Source organism: Chrysochloris asiatica, unplaced genomic scaffold (assembly GCF_000296735.1).
Source record: "Chrysochloris asiatica unplaced genomic scaffold, ChrAsi1.0 scaffold00126, whole genome shotgun sequence".
NCBI classification, from domain to species: domain Eukaryota; kingdom Metazoa; phylum Chordata; class Mammalia; order Afrosoricida; family Chrysochloridae; genus Chrysochloris; species Chrysochloris asiatica.
Window position 1 is genome coordinate 3,314,200 of NW_006408644.1, and position 11,974 is coordinate 3,326,173.

Below are 11,974 nucleotides of genomic sequence, written 5' to 3' on the forward strand. Positions count from 1 at the left end.
TGATTGGCTTGTAAGCTTTCAAGAGGGAGCCTAGTTCTAGATGGGGCAGGGTAGGCAGAACCTCCACTGAATGATTTCTTATCTGTTGGGACTGGGATGTCAAAAGGAAATTGGGCTAAGGCTCTTGTGGTAAAACAGTGAATACCTGCCGCCAGGACTAACTGTGAGGGTCGGAACTGTAGAGGCAGATTTTTTTTTTTTTTTTTTTTGGCAAAAGGAGATTGATTGATTTTGCAGCCCAGGAGTGGAGGTCCCTGGGACCATCAAGTGAGAAGAGTGGAAAGTATTACCCTACCCAGAGAGGCAGTGAGGCCAGGCGTGTAGACAGAGATGATGACGTGGACAGATGGAGAGGCTGGGGACACGGGACTCAGGGAGGGAGAGGAAAAGTTTGCTGCCAGCCAGGGGGAGGTGGGCCTGTGGGGTGTATCCTTTGGTTATTTGATGATACATGGAGGGGATTGTAATCATTGCAATGAAATTAAATACGATAGGATGAATGTGAAGCTGAAGAAGGACAGAAGCAAATAATGATGTATGCACAATCTTAGAAAAACAGGGCTGTGGGATACAGAGAGTGAAACATGGTTTGAATGGGGAAAAGGGGCCAATAATGTTAAGATGCTTGGCTTTCTTTCGAATCTTGGTTTCCCTGGCATACCACTATAAAGTAGACACAGGACGGGGAGAGAAAGGAATAGCCAGAAATACCACAATAGAAAATGTGTAAGTCCATCTTCTGCCTATAACTGATTGGAATACCTAAAATGGGACTACAACGTGCCCAGTGAAGGAGCCTCCCTGCAGAGCCTCTGCATTACACAAGACCACAGGTGGAATCCTGAACAGCATGCAGAATCTTCTGAGGGGAAATTTCTACTTGAAAGTACAAACAGACCAGCCTGGAGCAGCCAGAAGAACAGAACATACGTCTTGAAAAAAGACTAACAAGAAAAATACAAAACAATATAGGCACAGCAACTGATTACTACAACAACAAATAAGTGGCCCTCCAAGGAGACATCAAGTCAAGTGGTTAGGTCCCCCTCAGGGAAAGTCCCCTTCTAAGAGTTAGACTCATTTGGAATACACACTCTGATTGGTGACCATGTTTATCATCAATAAACGGAACACTTGCATATAATAGCCACTTGACCTGGCTTCCATGACTAGATGATCAGAGTTCAACCAGAAGAGGAAAGAAGAGGGAAAAAGAATAATCTTATACAATTTGATGACATTGACCTACACCTATGGATGCAGTAGCTTAAAAGAGGGAATAAATCTTCACAGTGAGGAGCATTCCCATCCCCTCCACACACGGAGAGGACAGGGATGGGCAAATTGAGCATTGGCTACCTAGAATGGGGAGGGCTACAGAGGCAAGAAGTGACTGGCTTACAAGCTTACAAGAGGGAATCTAGACCCAGAGGGCGTGGAGGAAGGTAGAATCTCCATTGAGTAGTATCCATTCTGTCTAGTTGGGGCTGATGAAAGGAGATGAAGAGAGGTCTCTTGCAATACCATAGCAAATAATTGTTATCAGGACTGATTGTAAGGTCTGGAAATGTAAAGGTAGACGTTTTGTGGCAAAGGGAGGGGAGTGATTAACTTTACAGTCTATGAGCGGAGTTCCCTGGGACCATCAAGGTAGAAAAGTGGAGAACGGAACCCCACCCTGACAAACAGCAATGCCAGGGATGGAGGTAGAGACGATGACGTGGGGAGATGGAGAGGCTGGGGACTTTGGACCCAGAGAGGAAGAAGGACTATGTGTGGAATTCCGGGGGCAGGCCTTTGGTTGGTGGATGATGCATGGAGGGGATTGTAACCATGGCAAGGAAACGATATAGGATGGGAACGATGTGACGATAATGTCTTCCTATGTAAACTATGTGTGGACTTCTGGGGGGCAGGCTTGCGGGGTATACCCTTTGGTTGGTGGATGATGCATGGAGGGGATCGTAACCATGGCAAGGAAACGATATAAGATGGAATTGATGTGAAGCTAATGTCTTCCTATGTAAACTATCACATAATTCACAATAAAGCATTAAAAAAAAAATCAGTACCCGCTTTTTCAATTGAAGAAAATGACAGTAAATATGTATATTGTTGCTGTTAAATGACATCAAGTTGGTTCTGACACAGCAACCTTACACAAGGTTTCTGAGGACCTGCTGGTGAGTTTGACCAGTGAACATTTGGTTCAAACTGACCTTGTGTTCCAGTGCATTATCCTGTAGTGCCAGACCAGGATAGACGAGTATAGAAAACCTTAAAAGGCGAAAGCTGGACTACCTAGGAAAGGTCGTTTGGACTTGAAAAACAACACAGCAGTGGCTTCCCAGGATTTCTTTATTCCTTCCAGATATTCTGAAGAAGGTGATACCAAAGTTTCCAATCTGGAACTACCAATAAGCATAAATAAAGAAAACTACAAGGAAAGCCTATTTACTCTAGCCAAAACCTGTTATATTCTAGTTAGTTCTGACTTATAGCAACACTGTAGGATAGAGTAGTAATGTACCATACAGTTTCTAAGGCTATAATCTTTATGAAAGTAAACAATCACATATTAACTCTGCTGAGCACCTGGTGAAGCCAAAGCTCTGAACTTTTAGTTACCAGCATAGACCTTAACAGTCATTCCATCAGGTCTCCATTTCTTCTACTTAGGAAATGGGTGAAGGGTGGTCTACACCAAAAAATCTTTTGGTAATATGTACCTTGTTACAGCAAAACAACAGCAGAAAAATTACTCCCTCCCCATGCTTGGCACTAGGCTGCAAGGGGAACTGATGTTCCACTCCAAAAACCCATGCTGCAAAAGCATGTTGTGGCTCTAATTCCCCTAAATGATAGTGCATGTGTGGTTAAACTTGGAGCTCATCCTTTACTTCTCTCTCAGTGCAATCAAGCAGCTCTCTTATTCCCATGTTGGAGTAGTAACACTGAAGCACAGCAGTGAAGTAATCTATCCTTCACCTGATGAAAGCAGAAGCGGCTTTGACTTTTACGCTAGAGTAGTAACATCAGATTACAATGTCAGACTGTTCCTCCTCTTGCATTCAGCAGCAAAAAATATGCACAAGGCAGTACTAGGTAGAACTACATTTCAATCTGCATCAAACCTCATTCCAGTGTCAGTGCAATTCATTAAGGAAATATGCCTCCACCTGCACCAGACATCAGTGAACTTAAACAATTCTATTTAATTTTTTTCTTAATAACAGATGGGATCTTCAGGAGTTTATGTGGCAGCTTAGCACTTCTGTTTCAAATAGTCTTATAATATTCAAATCCAATTATTTGCCCACCTCTTACCAGCCTCTTATGCAACCACATTCTTGGATGTTACACTGTAGATTTGCATGACTTTAACTTTCAGATCTTGGTATTTGTGTTTGGGAAGAAGAACTCCACTGTTTCTACAATTTAATTTTTGTTGTTGTTGTTGTTGCTGTCTTTTTAGGGAAAGAATATCCTCAAGATATAGACTTCATCAACAGAAGAAAAGACAAGCACATGGAAATTTTGATGACGAGAATAGTTAAAAGAACAGGGAATGTTTCTGTTGAAAATGAAAAGGGAAGAAAAATGTCAGTGCCAATTTTGAATATAGTAGGTTCCCAGGTTACAAGTGTCCAACTTATGGACAACTCATATTTGCCAGTTAATGTTACCTTAATTTACCTCCACTTTTAAAGGACTGGACCAACCATACTCACATAAGTTCTTCATCGCAATAATTTTTACTTTATCATGCAACTTTTAAGTGATTGAAAATAGTTTGTGGTGATATTAAACCTCAGTAAAACTAAGTAAGAACCATATACATCTGTACTGACTGACCTAAAAGTTTAACTTAAAGACACATTTAATTAGTGGATCTCATTTTTAACTCAGGGAGGGCATGTAATTTAAATGTCATATGGAGGAGAAATTAAATTTATTTGAAGCACTATAGAGGGCAGCCATCATTCGTCGGGCAATTTGTGATAGTGTAGTAGCTTGTGAGCTTCTAGGAGGCTAGAAGCTATGCCAAATGTATTTTAATTACCAGAAGGATCACCCATGGTGAACAAGTTTCAGGAGAGCTTCTAGGCTAAGACAGACTAGGAAGAAAAATAGGCTGAAAACTTCTGAAAATTAAGCCACTGAAAAGCTTATGAACAGCAGCAACAAATTATATGATATAGTGCAAGATAGGCCCCTCAGGTTGGAAGGTAGTGAAAATACTATTAGGCAAAAATTAACTGTTCAAGGTAGACTTGATCTTAATGACATGAAGCATGCAAAGCTTTTGGGATCTTCATTTGCTGATGGGGCATGAAACAAAATGAGAAGCGACAGCTGTAAACATTCATTAAAAACCTAGAATGTCAAATATAACAAGTATACATATAGGAAAAGTGGAAGCTGATATTAATGTAATGAAAGGCGTGAAGATTGGTATCCTATACATTAGTTCGATTAAAGCAAAAGAAAAATGAGGCTTTCTTCTCCAGTAATGATTTACAGCCTTGGAAACCCTATACTCATAGGGATACTATGAGTTGGAAACAACTCTATAACACAACCACCACCACCACCAGAAGACTTAAGTGAACTGGTATTGGCCATTTTGACTCAGATAATCATATGGTTTACCAAGCTGTAATCAAAACATGGAAAATAAATGGTGTCACATTCATTGTAAAATAAAATCATTTCAAGATCTGTCTTGAAGTTCAATGTGATAGGATAATATCTATATTCCTAAAAGGAAAATTGGTTAATACCACTATTATTCAAATATTTGCACCAACTGCTAAAGCCAGTGATGATGAAATTGAAAAAAATTTACCAACGTTTTCAGTCTGAAACTGATCAAACTCATAATCAAGATGCATTGATAGTTACTGGTAGTTGGAATGTGAAATAAAAAACAGAGGAAGGCCCAGACGTTGGAAAATGTGGCCTTGGTGAGAGATTACAGGATAGAATTTTTCAAAACCAATGACATATTCATTGTCATTGGTTTAAAAAAAAAAAAATTAAGCAGCCTATCCTCACCAGATTGAGTACACAGGAATCATAATGACTACATTTGTGAAAAGAGCGGATGGAGATGCTCAATATAATCAGCGAAATTAAGGTCAGTGGCAATCTGCTGAACAGATCATCAACTGCTCATATTCAAGTTCAAGCTAAAATTTAAGAAAAGTAAAAGAAGCCCATGAGAGAAATTATGTCCTTGAATATATCCAACCTGAATTTAAAGACCATCTTAAGAACAGATTCTATGTATTACTCACAAATGACCAAATACAGGAAGTGTTCTGGAATGTCATTAAGAACATCATACATTAAGAAAGCAAAAAGTCATTAAAAAATCATCAAATAATATCAAGAACAACAAATTTAAGTAAAATTTTGTTGAAAAAAATTTTTTTACAGCAATTGCAGTAGTGCGTTGACATATTTTTGTTGTTGTTAAGTACCCTCTAGTTGGTTCTGACTCATAGTGACCCTGTATAGAGTTCCTGAGGACGGGCTAGTGAATTAGACCCAACAATCTTTTGGTTCAAATCAACCTGGAGGTCCAGTGCATTATCTCACAGTGCCATGTAGTTGCCAGAAATTTAAACTGGATTCATGACAGTACTTAAAACTAGGGATATCATTTCTGACATTAGTAAGATCTTGACTGACAGCAGATAATTTTCTAATGATGTTTAATTGTACATTACTGACTATGTAAGTGCACTAGATTGTGTGGATCATAACAAAAAATAGATAATAATTTGAGGAGTGTGTATTAAGGAATAATTTTACTCATGAAGAACCTGTACCTAGTCCAAGAGGCATGTCAATAGAACAGAACAAAAAGATACTGAATGAATTAAAATACTATACATGAAGGTTGTACCTTTCGCCATTCTTATTCAAACTGTATGCTGAACAAATAATTTGAGAAGCTGTATTGTATGAAGAAGAACATGACATCTGGGTTGGAGGAAGACTAATCAATAAACTGCTGTATACACATGAATCAACCTTGTTTGCTGGAGGGAAGCTGACTTGAAATATTGTTGAATATCAAAGATGAACATCAGTATAGATTGCACCTCAATATAAAGACAATGAAAGTTTTCAAAACGAGAGCAATAAATTACATCATGATTAGTTTGATAAAATATATGAGAAAAAAATGAAATTGTCAAATATTTTGTTCTGCTTGGTTCCATAACCAACATTCTAGGAAGTAGCAATCAAGAAATCACGGATTTCAATAGTCAATTTTTTTGCAAAATAATTCTTAAAAGTGTAAAATAGCAAAGAAATCAGTTTGAGGATTAAGGTGGGCCTGACTTAACTCATGATATTGTCAATACCTTCATGTGCATGCAAAACTTGAACAATGAATAAAGAAGACCATAGAAGAATCAGTATATTTGATTTATGGTGTTATTGAAATACATTAAAAGAACAATTGACTGCCAGAAGAACAAATAAATATGTGTTGGAAGAAGTATAGCCAAAATGATTTTTAGCAGCAAGAATAGCAAGACTTCATCTCTAGTACTTTGGATATGCTTTAGGAGGAACCGGTCCCTGGAGCACAACATCCTTGTTAAAGTAGAGGTTCCAAAAAAAGTCGTAAGATCCCAACAAGATAAACTGATCCCAAAAAGATGGCCTGAAAATTGGCAGCAAAAATTGGCTGAAATTTAAGGATGGTTCATGAAAGGGCCATGGTGTTTCATTCTGTTATGTGTTGGAATCAACTCGGTGACACCTAACAATAACACCATAGAGGGGAATTAAGACAAAGGACATAGAAATGTCAGGAAAAAAAAAAAAAAAAAAGTTCTAAGTAGGGGGAAAATAACCACGAGACCATTATCTGAAGAAAAGTTTGGAGTCCTGAGGTTGTTAAGTGCAGATAAGTTAGTTCTGAGTCATAGCAACCTTGCATAGGGTTTCTGAGGAGTGCTGATGAATTTGAACTGCCAACTCAGAGGTAAGCAGTGCAGTGTTTTTCCTACATTGCTCACAACAATAAATAACATAAATAGTATAGCATAATTATCATAAATAAATAGCATAAATGGAGAAGATATTGAAGTGGTCAAATACTTACTTTTGCTTCTATCCACAATAAAAAAAAAAAAAATCTACAAATTTCTTGGACACATCATTCAAGAAATCAAATGGCATACTACATCCACAAATCTTCTGAAAAAGACTGCTTTAAAGTGTTTAAGAACAGAGATATTCGTTTCAAGACTAAGGTGAGCCTGACTCAAGCCATGGTAATTTCAATCGACTCATATACATGTGAATGTTGGAAAATTAATAAGGAAGACCTTAGAATAATTGATGCATTTGAATTATGGCTTTAGAGAAGAATTTGAAAGTGCCATAGACAGCCAGAAGAACAAATAAATCTGTTTTGGAAGATGTGCAGACACAATTTTCCTTAATAATAAGGTACTTTGAACATGCCTTCAGAATAGACCAGTCCATGCACAAGGACATCATTCTTGGTATAGTAACAGGTTATCAATAATAATAATTTAAAAAATCATCTAATGAGATGGACTAACACAATAGCAGCAGTAATGGACTCAAAGGTAACATAAATTGTGTGGGATTTCCCAGGACCAGTCAGGGTTTCCAAGGAGCAGCTGGTAAGCTTGAACTGCTGACCTAGAAATTCAAACAGCTTTGCAGTCTGGTGCATTAACCCACAGCACCACAGCAGGACTCCAAACCTATCGATAATTACACTCAATGTAAACAGATTAAATGCACCAGTTAAGAGATGGAGGGTGGCAAAATGGATAAGAAAACCAGATCTTTCTATAAACTGTCTGCAAGAGACACATCTTACACAAAGAGACAAAAACAGATTAAAACTCAAAGGATGAAAAAATATATACCAAGTTAATTGTAATAAAAAATGAACAGGAGTGGCAGTACTAATCTCTGATAAAATAAACTTTAAGGCATAATAGATAAAGATGGATGGACATTTTTCTCATAATTAAAGGGACAATTGAACAAGATGACATTACCAGAATAATTATCTATGAACCAATGAAAGTGTTCCAAAATATATTAAGCTAACTCTAATAGATTTGAAGAAAGACAAAGTCGAATCTACAATAATTGTAGGTGAATTTAATACACCACTTTAAAAATGGATTAAACAACAAGAAAGAAACTTGAAAAAGACACAGGAGAACTAAACATTTTCAGCCAACTGAACCCCATAGATGTTTACAGAGCATTCAACCCAACAATAGCACAATACACATTATTTTCCAGTACACATGGAGCATTCTCCAGAATAGAACATGTGTTAGGCCACAATACAAATCTCCATACATTTACAAATATCAAAATACTACAAAGCATTTTCTCAGACCACAATACTATAAAATTAGAAATAAAAAACAGGATGACCACAGCAAAACAGAGGCAGAGACATAGCCCTAGAAGACATGGAGCAATGAAGTGAGAGGTGCTACCCATTTTTCATCTTTCCCTTTTCATTTTTCATGTATATCTCCTCTTCATCCCGATCACACTCCCACTGCACAGCCCAGACACCTTCAGGTGGGCAGGAGCACACACTTAATAGGTTCAGTATTACACCTAAAGTTTTACAATGGCATAGAGGGAAATCTGCAAGTTGCTTCTTATGACATTTTGACTCTGGGAACCCACTCTATAACATACAACACTAGAGCTCTGGACCTACCATAAGGTCAAGGACAACAGCCTCACAAGTGAAAAAAAATCACAATATAAAGGAAAATATTGCAAGTTAGGAATCTCTGGAGACAGGACTCCCTCTGCAACCACCCCACTAGGGCAGAGTTCAGAGGGCAGTGTTCCAGCCAGACTGGCACAGGGATCTTGCACTAAAAGTGGTGCAGTGACATTTGGAAAAGGAGGTACAGGGGTTTCTACACATTTTTTTTTCCTCCTATTCCCTGTCACCTGTTGTACCTTCTTTGCCCAGCCTGGATAACTTCAGGTGGGTGGGTGCATGCCCTACCCACTGCCAAAAAAAAAAGTCCAGGACTGACCCCAAGTTTTCCCATGTTAAAGAGCGAAAGAGCTTGGTGGCTACTCATGACGTCAGCCTCTGGGTCACAGCCCTAAAATTAACGTGTGTACAACCCTTACTCAGGCCTATATAGTAAGAAAAGCTGGCATGTTATGCCAGACAGACAAATCATAGAACAATCTGTAAAACCCCAACATAAAAGGACGTAACTATCTCGAGAATTACACTCACTGTGTACATGCAGATACCTAACTGACCTTCAGAGGAAAAAAAAATAGTGGACAATCTTTCTCCCATTAATTTATCAATATCTATCTGTGCACCTCAATGGTGGTGACTAGAGGAAGGGCCTGAGCAAGCAGACACCCCCACCCACTGCTGTAGACTTCTAAGATGCACACACACTGCCTGTGTAGCAAGGCAACTGGACAGTCGGCCACAGTTTTAATTTTGTTTCAAAGTTATGTTTTTTGTCTCTGTTTTTATATTGCTTCTGCTTTTGATCCTTTTGATCACTCATTTTTCCTGAAGGTGTGAGCATTTTCTCCCTACATTATCCAAGAAGAGACAGCAATTGTGGCCATATAGCCAAGCTACAAGCATAACCCATAATATTCCACCATTGAGACAAGAGCCAATAGCTGCTAAGCATTACATGTGAAAAGGGAAGCCTATCTCCTGATCATATCGACCAGGAGAGAACCAGAAAGATGAATAACACAACAACAAACATTCATTTACGCATTAAAGAGCCCACATAACCACTGGAAATGACAAACAATTGATCTCAAAGACAACAAATATTCTCAACACATGTTCCAAAACAGAAAAGAGTAACTGAGACAAATGCACTGGAGACAGACAAAGGCTCCCCAGAAGAGGAAGAGCAGGTTTTGGATTTGCCTGAGACAGAATTCAGAAGAATGATATGGAAACAAATTAAAATGCTCCATAAAAGGGTAGAGGAAAACAAGGAAGAAGTCAGGAAAGTACTATAAGAGTAATCAAACAACATTGATGCAGCATTGGAACCAATTAAACACTTGCAAAAATAAGCCCAGATGATTAATAATAAAATATCAGAAATGGACAATACGCTGAAAGAGAAAGGAGCAGAATAGAAGAGAAGAAATGGAAGCCAGAATTAGTGAGCTGGAAGACAAATCTCTCAATATTGCCAAGATAGAAGAAAAAGCTGAAAAACAATTTCAAAAAATCTAAAGAGAGTCTAAGATTAATGCTGGATAACAGGAAGAGGAACAACTTAAGAATTTTTGGCATTCTGAAACAGGAAGAATCAGAGAGGTCCATGGAGAGCTTCTGGAAGAAAATTACCCTAACATCTTGAAAGATGAGAAGATGAAATTCAAGAAGCCAAATGTACCCAAGGAAGGATAGACCCCAAAAGAAAGCCAGCAAGACATATAATAATCAAGCTCTCCAAAATCAAAGACAAGGAGAGAATTCTAAAAGCAGCCAGGTAGAAGAGAAATGTCACTTACAAAGGCAAGTAAATAAGATTAAGCTCTTTCTATTCAGCACAAACCATGCAGGCAAGAAGGCAAGGAGGAGACATATACACAACTGCTTAAGACAAAGAATAAGGTTGGAAACCTCTCACACCCTGACTTCAAATTTTATTACATGGATACATTGTAGTGGTTATGAATCGGGCTGCTATCCTCAGTGTCATCAGCTTCAAACTGCCAGCTGTTTCACAAGAGAAAGATGAGGCTTTCTGCTCCCATAAACATATACAGTCTCAGAAACCCTGTACAGGGTGAGTTGGAACTGACTCTATGGCACATAGCAACAACAGCAACAACAACATACAGCCAAATTATTTTTTACAAATTACCTAAATATATAACATGGGGAGGTGATAATCTCTTCAACAGATAGTGCTGGCAGAATTGGAAAGTGACATGAAAAAGATTGAAACAAGACTTTTACCTCAATCTTATACAAAAAACAGTTCGATGTGGATTAAAGACCTAAATGTGAATAACAAAATTAGGAAGGACATCAATGAAAAAATAGGGACAAATGTGAGGGCACTAATTCAGGGAATACTCAGACTACCAAACATTTAGAAAATTACAAAAACAAAAGTGGGCAAAATAGATGAATGGGATATAGTAAAAATTAAAAACTTATGTGCCTTAAAAGACTTAACGGAAGAGTACAAAGGGAACCAACATAATGGGAAAAATATTTTCCAACAACACATCAGACAAGAGACTCATTTCTAAAATATATATGAAACTACAACACCTCTACAAGAAAAAGACAAATAATCCAATTAAAAAATTAGCACAAGACATGAACAGACACTTCATCAAGGAGGACATTCGGGCAGCCAACAAGCATATGAAGAAATGTTCACAAATTAAAACAACAATGAGATATCATTTCACACCAGCAATAATAGCAAATATCGACTGCCAGCATTTCCCTGGCCAGGTAGCACAGGTAGGGTGGGCTCCGGGGGAAAAATGGGGTGGTATCACACAAAGGAGGCCCACGTCTAGTAGACAGCCAGCCTTTGAGCAAACATAAGACTTTATGTTTCAACATTCTGATCTTGCTTTTTTAAAAGTTCAAATTGCTGAGGAATTACAGGCATTTTGAGCTTTTGCCCACCTTCACTAAGCTCCCGCTCTGGCGACTGCCTATGCCTCCCGCAGAGCTTAGAGTGCGGCTGGGGGGGGGGGGTGGAGCAAGGCTGTTCAGAAAGCGGGCGCTTCCAGAGGAGAGGAAGCATAGATGAGCAAAACCGCTGGAGTTGACATAGCCCTTGCCAAAGGGATGTCCTCACCATAGTAAGCAATATCAGTGCGGATATCAGGCAATTCAGGGTACCCGCAGTACAGAGAGACAGAGAGAGGCATTTTTGATGTCATCAGA